The 10,056-nt window shown below is 39.3% G+C and overlaps 1 non-coding gene across 1 annotated transcript; it reads left to right on the plus strand.

Annotated features, from left to right (window-relative positions):
• The first annotated feature begins 354 nt into the window (after positions 1-354).
• LOC145019132 (small nucleolar RNA R71) lies at positions 355-461 on the plus strand. The gene has a single exon (XR_013667451.1). It is a non-coding gene; the product is annotated as a small nucleolar RNA R71 (small nucleolar RNA).
• The last annotated feature ends 9,595 nt before the right edge of the window (positions 462-10,056 follow it).

The following is a 10,056-nucleotide window of genomic DNA, read 5'->3' on the forward strand; positions in this document are numbered from 1 at the left end:
ACTTTTCGGTTCCTGTTCTCGTCAAGGTCAAAATCTTTAGTAAGGTGGGGCGCTCTACAATTTTCACATCCCACTCTAATGGCATGGATGGATTGGTCCATCTTAGTCATTCTTCTATCCATGCTTTCCAAATTTTCCATCATTGCTGCTATGTCATCAGAAATAACATTCACCATCCCTTTAGTTGAGTCATTTCTTGGGTTATGATATTCTCTAGAGTGTTTAGAGAATTCTTCAATTAGTTATTTTATCACTAGGGGAGGTTTCATTGTGAGTGGTCCTTGCGAATAAAAGAGTTGCCTAGTGGTTACATTCACTCCATCATAGAAAATGGAGACTTCTTGTTGACTGTTTAGATAATGGTGTCGGCAGTTCCCTAGTAAGCCTTTGTATCTCTCCCATGCTTCATAAATTGACTCTCCAACTTGTTGCTCAAAATTGGCTATGGCTTTCTTCAATTTTTCTATTTTTTAGGGAGAGCAGAATTGATCGATAAATTCTTCACGCATTTTAGCCCAAGTAGTGATGGATCCTAGATGGAGTGATTTCAACCAATCTTTTGCGGCTCCCTTAAATGTGACCGTTAACATACGAAGCAAAACAATATGATGGGTCACATTAGGAACATTGAAGTAGTCGGCTATGTCATTGACCTTGTCTAGATGCTTGTATGCGTCTTTGTGATCTTTTCCGAAGAATGGGATTTCCTTAAATTGGGCAAGTATGTGGCCTTTAAGTTCAAAGTTGGCAGTTTCAGGAATCGCAGGTTGCACGAGTCTTGGGCCGGTATCGTCACGCATCCTTTTCTTTCATTCACCCATGGGAACTTCATCGATGTTAGCAGGTTTGCCTTCAAAATCACTTTCTTATTCGGATTCGGAGTCGTAATCGGTTACTTTTGGAATTGGATTTTCTTCAAAATGTTCAAACTTGCTTTCCTCGCTCTTTTGACTACTAGACTCACCTGTTTTCTTGATTTTCGTCTTCCTAAAGACTGATTTAAGGTCCTTGAAAGGTGATTTCCTTGATGGGTTAGTGTCTTTAGCGGTGTTGTCTTTGTTCTTTCTAAGAACGGATTCTGGATCTTCGTATGGAGGAACCAGAGGTGTGTATGAACCTCAGGTCATGTAACACCTGCAATCAAAGCAAGAAACACACGTAAAAAGAATAAAAATGAAACTGGAACTCTGCCTTGGACTCGCCGAGTACCTGCGAGTGGATTCGATGAGTTCGAGGGTAAATCAGAAAAAAAAATATCCTAAAAAAAGAAAAACTTAAAAATTAAATCTATTAACTAGATTACTAACGCAATAACTTTGTGCAAGATAAATCTCACATAAATCTCACCCATCCTCAGCAAAACGAATTTTAAATACTACCCCATCATCATTGACGATTTCAGCCATTTTACATGGGTGTTTCCTGATGTGTATATAAATACACTAGTTTTAGTCCTACTTTTAAAATATAATTTAGACACACAAAGGCGGTGGACTGTCAATTGGTGGTATAGTTGAATAAGCAGGGTATCGAACACAAGGAACGGTAATTAAACTAATGACTAGAATTGACTAAAACAAGTAATAAAAGTAAAAGGTTTTCTCTAGTTTTGCAAGACTAGAAACTTAAACAATTAGCTAATACGCTAATTAAGTAACTAACAGCTAAATCAAGTAAAAACCAACTAAATTCAATGATAAGAAGACTTCTGCTTAGGTTCGATTCATTTACTCCTATGGTTGATTTTATGGCAAGTGCAATGGATTAATTGTTATCGGCTACTAATTAAAGTGATCAGGTTCACATTCGCTATTACCAATCCTTAGAAAACAAATTAATGTAAGCAGTGATCAAGTGATTAAACTAATGAATTTCCTAGTTTATATATTCGGGTTAAATAAGACTTGTAATTAGCTAATCAAATTACTAATTTAATTAACCTCTTTTTGATGGTTTATCACACAAGCTCACACATTAATTTATCTATTTTCTAGTTAACCCTAGTTTCACGTTCGCTATTCCTAAGAAAATAACAATGTTTTCACATAAATCATATGTGAAAAGCAATCAAGAGATGTTCATGCAACTTAAATACTTTTTAATTAATAGAGAATAGTTGTGGCTAATGCATAAGGTTCTTTAACAAGCTTAATAAAACAAAATTCATCAACAAACAATTAATCCAACCACGAATCAATCCATAGTCATAAACTTATCTACCCTAAACAAAAGATATAAGGTTTAGTTCATAATTACAGCAGAAAGTAACTCATAAACAATATCTAGTAGTTCACATATGGTTAAAACAATAGACAAAGTAAAGAGTAAACTTAGTTTGCCTTTAATCTCCTTAAAATCGAAGGTTAGGGTTTTCTCCACGAACTCCAAAGCTTCAGTTGCAATTTTTGTCGCAAAATAATCTCCAAGGTTCCAGAAAAAAAAAATTGGATTCGGCAATTGGCTTCTATTTATAAACTTCAGAAAACAGGGGCTACTCGTCGAGTAGATAACCGACTCGCTGAGTCCCCTTTTAAAAATCCGTGTACAGCAAGGACTTTGTATTTGCTTTGCGAACGGTTGTGTGGAATCGTCGAGTAGACGTCCAACTCACCGAGTCCTTTAGGATTTTGACTCTTTTTCTTCTTTCTTTAATTCCTGAGAACCTGATTGCATTTCCCGCTTCCTTTTGCTTCCGAGCTCATCTTTTAGATTGAAAATACAATTTAAACATAATTAAGTACCTTTTGTCCATAAATTGAAATACATTAGCCAAAAAGTAATAAAATTCTAATCGAAATATATAGCTAAGTATGCACATATCATTTCCCCAAAAATACAAATCATAAACTTTTGATAAAATCAAGACATTCCACAAATATATCCACAACTAATTCAATGCTACCCTCAAAACTTTCCAATGTGACAAGGGCAATGAATTCAACAATCTCAAATTCCATAATTTTTCTTCCACCACCGGTCTTTACATTTGCTTCTTGTGCCCACACACCTCCCAACAAAATGACACCTCCCAACAAAATGGCACGACAGAACGAATGATTCGTTGTATAAACGAAATCTTGATGACCCTACTCACCCATGCTTCTTTACCACCTTCCTTTTGGGTTGAGGACCTTCATACCGCTATCTAGTTACACAACATCCTTCCCACTCTATTACTTGAAAACCGAACCCCTACCTCCTCCCTCTACCTAAAAAATCCAACTTACGACCACCTATGCACCTTTGGTTATGCTTGTTTCCCCAACTTAATCGCTACCCAATGTAACGACCCAAAAATCAATGGTAAAAATATCATTTTTAATATAACCCAGACATATATATCATTTATTCTAAACATTCCAAAACATTGTTAATTAAAACATTTATCAGAGTTCATTCCAAAATCATTCATTGCAGAAAACATGGGAGTGTGCACTGCGATCAAGTCGGGCCCTTTATTTCCAATCCGATGATATCTGAATCAATAAACAAAACTGTAAGCACGACGCTTAGTGAGTTCCCCATAGCATACCCCACACAATCTACATAACCGCATAATCATATTAGCTATAAAAGCTATATCAACCACATAAGTCATGCATACAAACATATAGGGATTGTCATGGGCTCCCCCACATGGTCTGATTTCCAACTGCTATAGGCTCCCCTCGGGGTCTTCCATGCAAGTATCACAAACACAACTAGGATAGCACATGTTGTCATAAACAACTATCATACCACATGTTACATAATCATCTAGCATATACTAGCCAAGCATATAAACATATAAGTATGTCATGGGCTCCCCCCATGGTCTTACTCCTCTGTGCCATTGGCTCCCCTACATGGTCTTAGCTACTATCCATGGGCTCCCCCTATGGTATTTACCTAAGAATGCCATGGGGTCCCCCACATGGTATGATATCTGCCTGCTACGGGCTCCCCTAGGGTTTTTCATGCAAATACAACAAAATAGTCAAGTAGCATATCATATATCATCTGTCATACTACATAACTTATACATAAACATATAAGGATGTGGTGGAATCCCTCTAGGGTCTTACTCCTATGTGTCATTGGCTCCCCCACATGGTCTTATATCCACCTGCCACGGGGTCCCCCCGAGGTCTTCACATATCTAGTCAATAAATACTAGCACATTGTCATATATATATATACACACACACACACACACACCAGACATATCAGTAGTGAATCCATAATAAACACTACAACTAAGTGACTAACTACATGGCCCGACCTTGGTGCCTTCGACCCATTTTTATGGTGAGGAGACTCACCTCGAATGCAGAAGCTTCCTGAAAGAAATCCTTAGCTGCTGCCCTATCCACTTCTTGAGCTATCAATACCGATCAATATACCCAATTAGCAATTTTGTGCCATACCATAATCCTTAATCCACGTATGGGATAAAATGACCATTCTACCCCTGGCCCAATATGAGCCAAAGCTAAGGTCCAAACCCAAAACAAAAGCCCAACACTATAATGTCCATAAGTCCATTAATGGCCTAATTTTCCAAATTGGGCCCAAACCTCTACATGGGTCTTGTCATGAGGCCCAATCATTCTTTTCAGTCCAACACCATTAACATTCCAATGGTCTAATAATAACTCTCTGATGGCCCAAGGACCAAGCCCATTGGGCCCACTAAAGATAAACACCCCTACAAGGCCCATTATATGGCCCAATTTTCAATTGGGCCCAATCCTTCACATGGGCTTCAACCTAATGCCGAATAATGCTTCTCTAGTCCATAATCCTATTTCTAATTGGCTCACAAAGGCCCACAACAACCTAGCCCAAGAATTGGCCCAAACCAAGGCCCATAAATGCGAAGTTCATTTCTATATTGGGCTACAAGGCCCAATAAGCCCAACTATTCCTATATTAGCCCAAAGGTACATTCATGCCCAACTATCAGAAATCTAGGCCCAAAACCATTAGGGACCAAAAGTCTGAAGTCCATTAAGGCCTAAGTCCTCCTGAGAGCGTACGTACAACGTATCTCTTCTATACGCTTAGCATATTGGACGAAAGGTTGTACGCGTAGCGTACTACATGGTACGCCCAACGTACACGCAACTTATGCACAAAATCGGTTGAGTTCTTAATACTTGAAGACTTTACATCCCAAAATCAGATCTAGATCATTTGATGAGTCCTAAGGCATAAAGTTGGCAACTTTATGCCTTTGCATGCTCCAAAAAGGCCAAATAGCGTTCTACTTTCATGGAAATGACTCAAAATCCAGCATAGATGGTCTTAAACTCTAAAGGTACCAACTTTATGGACCTTGAACCTCAGAAACTCTAAGAGGGGAAACTCAAAGCTTTTAGAAAGAAATCAAGACCACTACATCTCATCCTTGGGACCAAAATGAACCAAAACTCACAAATGGAGGATCTAAGCAATGAATGATAAAGTTTAAAGCTTTATACCTTCATCAAGCTGAGAATGAGTCCCAAAAGCCAGATCCATAAGCTCCTCCTTGATTCCCATCATTGCAACAAGCTCTATCTTCTTGAAAATGGGTAAACATCCCAAAAATGGTCTCCAAAAGGTCAAAATGCCACCATGAATGATATATGACGAATTCTAGGGTTTTAGAGGGTGGAGGATGAATATATTAGGGTTAGGTTATGAGATAAGGAGCTTAAATAGGGTCCTAGACCCTAAAATAGGGTTCTGATCTGACTGGCGTACGCCCAGCGTACTCTGAAGAACATTCACGACCATCCTGGTCAGTACGCCCAACGTACTCCAAGGTACGCTCCCCTGCGTACTTCCTTAGTCACTAGTATACCCCGTGTACTCGGTTAAGCCTGAAAACCATGAAACTTCCGAAGGCCATAACTTCTTCGTTATAAGCCTGATTCCGACGATCCTTATATCCACAAAAAGGTGACAAGAATCCCTACACTTCTATCAACTCATACTTCCTTAAGACCTTCCGAACAAAAGTACATTTTCCATAAAAGCCCAAGCTGATAAATTACTAAATTACCCTTTGGTCCAAAAACTCCAACTGAATACCCAAGCAACCAAGATACACTATCTAACTCCAATTAGGTATAAACCCAAACCCTAGAGGTTTCGAAGCCTGATAATACCCAGTCCTCTGATCACCAATTCAAATTAGGAACAATTCGAAACCGGATGTTACACCCAACAACACAAACTCGCACCTAGGTCTACACCTTGTCTTTTCCTCGATTACCCAACCCAATACCGATGCTATAGATGCCTTGACATGTCTACTAGTAAATTCATTATCTCCCGACATGTAACCTTTGACGAAACTTCTTTTCTTTATGCATCTTACACACTAAACCCACCACACAATTACTCATTCCTCGAAAAAGAACCCTTTCCTCTTCTCTTCCACCCTCCAACCACATCAATCTCTACTACCACTCAACCACTGTCTAACTACAACCCCCTACGTCTACTTATTCCGCTCCCACCGAAACCCCCTACTCATGAACCTCCTCCCTCCTAACCGACCCAACACTTCTTCTTCACCCTTTTCCAACCAAACCCTCAATACTTCGTCTCAAACTTCCCCTCCCCCATGTTCATACTACCCCATCACTTACTCCCGGAAAATCCAACCACCCCCTCTACCTCCACCATCCCCACCTACATCATGTCATCCCATGACCACCCGCTCTAAATCCGGAATCACCAAACGAAACCCACCACTCAAACTTTACACCAACACAAACACCTCCATTATCTCCCCTCTTCCCAAATCCCACAAACACGCCCTCTCTGATCCAAATTGGCACTCCACCATGACCGATGAAATTGAGCTCTATAAGATAACACATAAGAACTTGTACCTTCTCCCACTTATGCTCATTTCATACGCTGTATGTGGATATACTAGCACTAATTTCATGCTAACAGGACTCTTGCTTGATATAAAACATGTCTAGTAATTAATGGAAAATGCCAACAAGTCGGAGTAGACTACGATGAAACATTTAGTCTTGTAGTGAAACCCACCACCATACTTACTGTTCTTAGTCTTGTCGTTTCCCAATAACGGACTATTCACCAACTAGACGTAATGAACGCATTCTTACACGGGAATCTCAACGAGATTGTGTATATGTTCCAAACCCCCGTTTTCACAGACCCGCAACACCCAACACACGTTTATTGTTTATAGAAATCTTTGTATGGTCTAAAACAAGCCATGCGAGCTTGATATTATCACTTTTCAACCTTTATTCACACATGGAGTTTTAAAAGCACCAAAAGTGACACCTCTTTCTTTGTTTTCCAACAAGGCACCAAAGTGGCATATCTTTTTCTTTACGTGGATGACATTATTTTGACCACTTCTAACGAAACAAATCTTCGACACTTCATCACTCTATTATCCAAAGAGTTTGCTATGTCGGATATTGGTCCTCTTCATCACTTCATTGGATTCCAAGTTAAACATCAAAATGGAGGATTATTTCTTATCCAAGAACAATATGTGGTTGATATTCTTCACCGGGAGAACATGCAACAATGCAAACCTTGCGCCACTCCCGTTGACACCAATTCTAAACTTAGTGCAACCATTTGCGACCTAATGTAAGATGCTACTCTATATCGCAACCTCGCTGGAGAATTACAAGACTTAACCTTCGCTTGCCCCGACATTGCGTATGTTGTCTGACAAGTATGCCTCTGTATGCATGCCCCTCGTGATTCTCACTTCAACCTTTTGAAATGTATACTATGATACCTCCAAGGCACCCGTGATCATGGAATTCATATTTCTCCCTCCAAATCTACAAACCTCATTGCCTACTCCGACACAGATTGCCGCGGGGGGGGGGGGGGGTCCCAACTCTCGATGGTCCACATCTTGCTACTGTGTATTTCTTAGGAATAAGCTCGTTTCATGGCCGTCCAAACGACAACTGAATATCTCCCGATCCAGGGTTGAAGCCGACTACAAAGGAGTTGCCAACACCGCAGCTGAAACTACATGGCTACGCAACTTACTCCTCGAGCTACATCTTCCACTACGCCAAGCCACGATCATATATTGTGACAACATTTCAGCCATATATCTTACTAAAAACCCGGTTCAGCACCAACGCATGAAGCATATCGATATCGACATCCACTTCGTTCGAGAAAACATTCGCATAGGCTCCACTCATGTTCTTCATGTTCCTACTTATTACCAATATGTCAATATATTTACCAAAGGATTACATCATCATCTATTCACACACTTCAGTTCCAGTTTCTTTGTTCGGACAACCAAGCATTCGACTGCGGGGGAGTATTAACCGAAATATACACCCTATGTATATTTCCAATTTTATATTAATTGTGTAATTAATGTAAATTATTCCTTACTTATTTAGCCTAGATTTTTCCTAATTTCCTCCTGTAATTTCTCTGTACATTGGTTATTTAATCCTCTTATTGATCAATGAAAGACATCATTCCTTTATGAATTATACAACCTTGGAGACTAGAAAATGAAAGTGTGGTCTTAGCAAAAGGCTTAGTGAGTGCATCTGCCAACTGATCATCTCCTGAAATATGTTGAAATCTAAGTGTGCCTTGTTGAACCTTTTCCCTTACGAAGTGAAAGTCCAAAACGAAGTGCTTCATCTGTGAATGGAAAACTGGATTTGCTGAATTGGATGTAGCACTAAAGTTAGCACAGTATATGGTAGGAGTTGTAGTAGATAACAAAACCAATTTCACTTAATAAGGATGTTATGAATTGAACTTCTGTAGGAATGGAGGCAACGACTTTGAATTTTGCTTCAGTGGAGCTTCTTGCAAGAGTCCTTTGTCGTTTAGAGCTCGATTAGATAGGATTGCATCTGAAATAAACGATTTATCCTATAGGGCTTCTGTAGTTGTCTTTATCTCCAGCACAATCAACATTGGTGAAGGCATGTAATGTCAGAGGAGAATTGTTACGCAATACAATACCATAGTGAAGGGTTCCATGTAGATACCTGAGTAATCGTTTTAAGGCTTTCCAATGGATAAAGGTTGGCGCATGCATGAAATGTGACAAACAATTAACAGAGAATGCAATGTCTGGTCTTGTAAGTGAAAATATTGCAAGGCTCCCACAAGTATGCGATAATCTATAGGGGAAGAGTGAGGGGTGCCACCTTTCAATGTGATGGGCTCAGAACTGGATACTAGAGTAGATATTGGTTTACAATCGGTCATATTGGCTAATGCGAGAATGTCAAGGATGTATTTGTGTTGTGATAAAAGAACATCATGAGTGTGTGGAATAACTCCAATGCCAAGAAAGTAGGAGAGAGAACCAAGATCTTTCAGGAAAAATTTGGTTACAATATGATTAATGAAATTTGATAGGTGAATTGGTGATGACCCTGTGATGATTATATCGTCAACATAAACAGGAACAAGGATAAAGGAGGAGTCACTTTTGAGAATGAATAAGAAGGTGTTGGATATTGTGGGATTGAATCCAAGAGAAATAAGGTAAGATGTCAATTCATCATACAAAGCACGAGATGCTTGACACAACCCATATATTGCCGTGTTAAGTTTGGAAGCATGGTGTGGTAGTGAGGTGTTTACAAAACCAAGAGGTTGACTTATGTAGACATTTTCATGAAGTCTACCTTGCAAGAAAGCATGTTTATATCTAGTTATCTTAGAGACCATTTTTATGAAATAGCTAAGGAGAGAATGAGATAGAGAGTAGTCAGTTTGAGTACTAGACTAAAGGTAACCTGATAATCAATGTCGGGACGTTGGTGAAAACCTTTGGCAACTAGGCGGGATTTCAATCGGTCTATGGAACCATTGGGTTTATATTTGGTTTGATAAACCCATTTTCAGCATGCAATTTTGGGGGTTTAGAAGGTGGTAGGAGTGACCATGTATCGTTTCATTCAAGGGCAATGAACTCATCTTGGTTGGCATTGTGTCAAGAGGGATGTTTGAGTGTATGGGAAATAGTTGAAGGTTCATATGGATAAGTAAGGGAGGATTTATATAAGAAAAAGTCAGAATTAA

The sequence above is a fragment of the Lactuca saligna genome, chromosome 9 (genome assembly GCF_052625555.1).
Source record: "Lactuca saligna cultivar CGN05327 chromosome 9, ASM5262555v1, whole genome shotgun sequence".
Taxonomy (NCBI): Eukaryota; Viridiplantae; Streptophyta; class Magnoliopsida; order Asterales; family Asteraceae; genus Lactuca; species Lactuca saligna.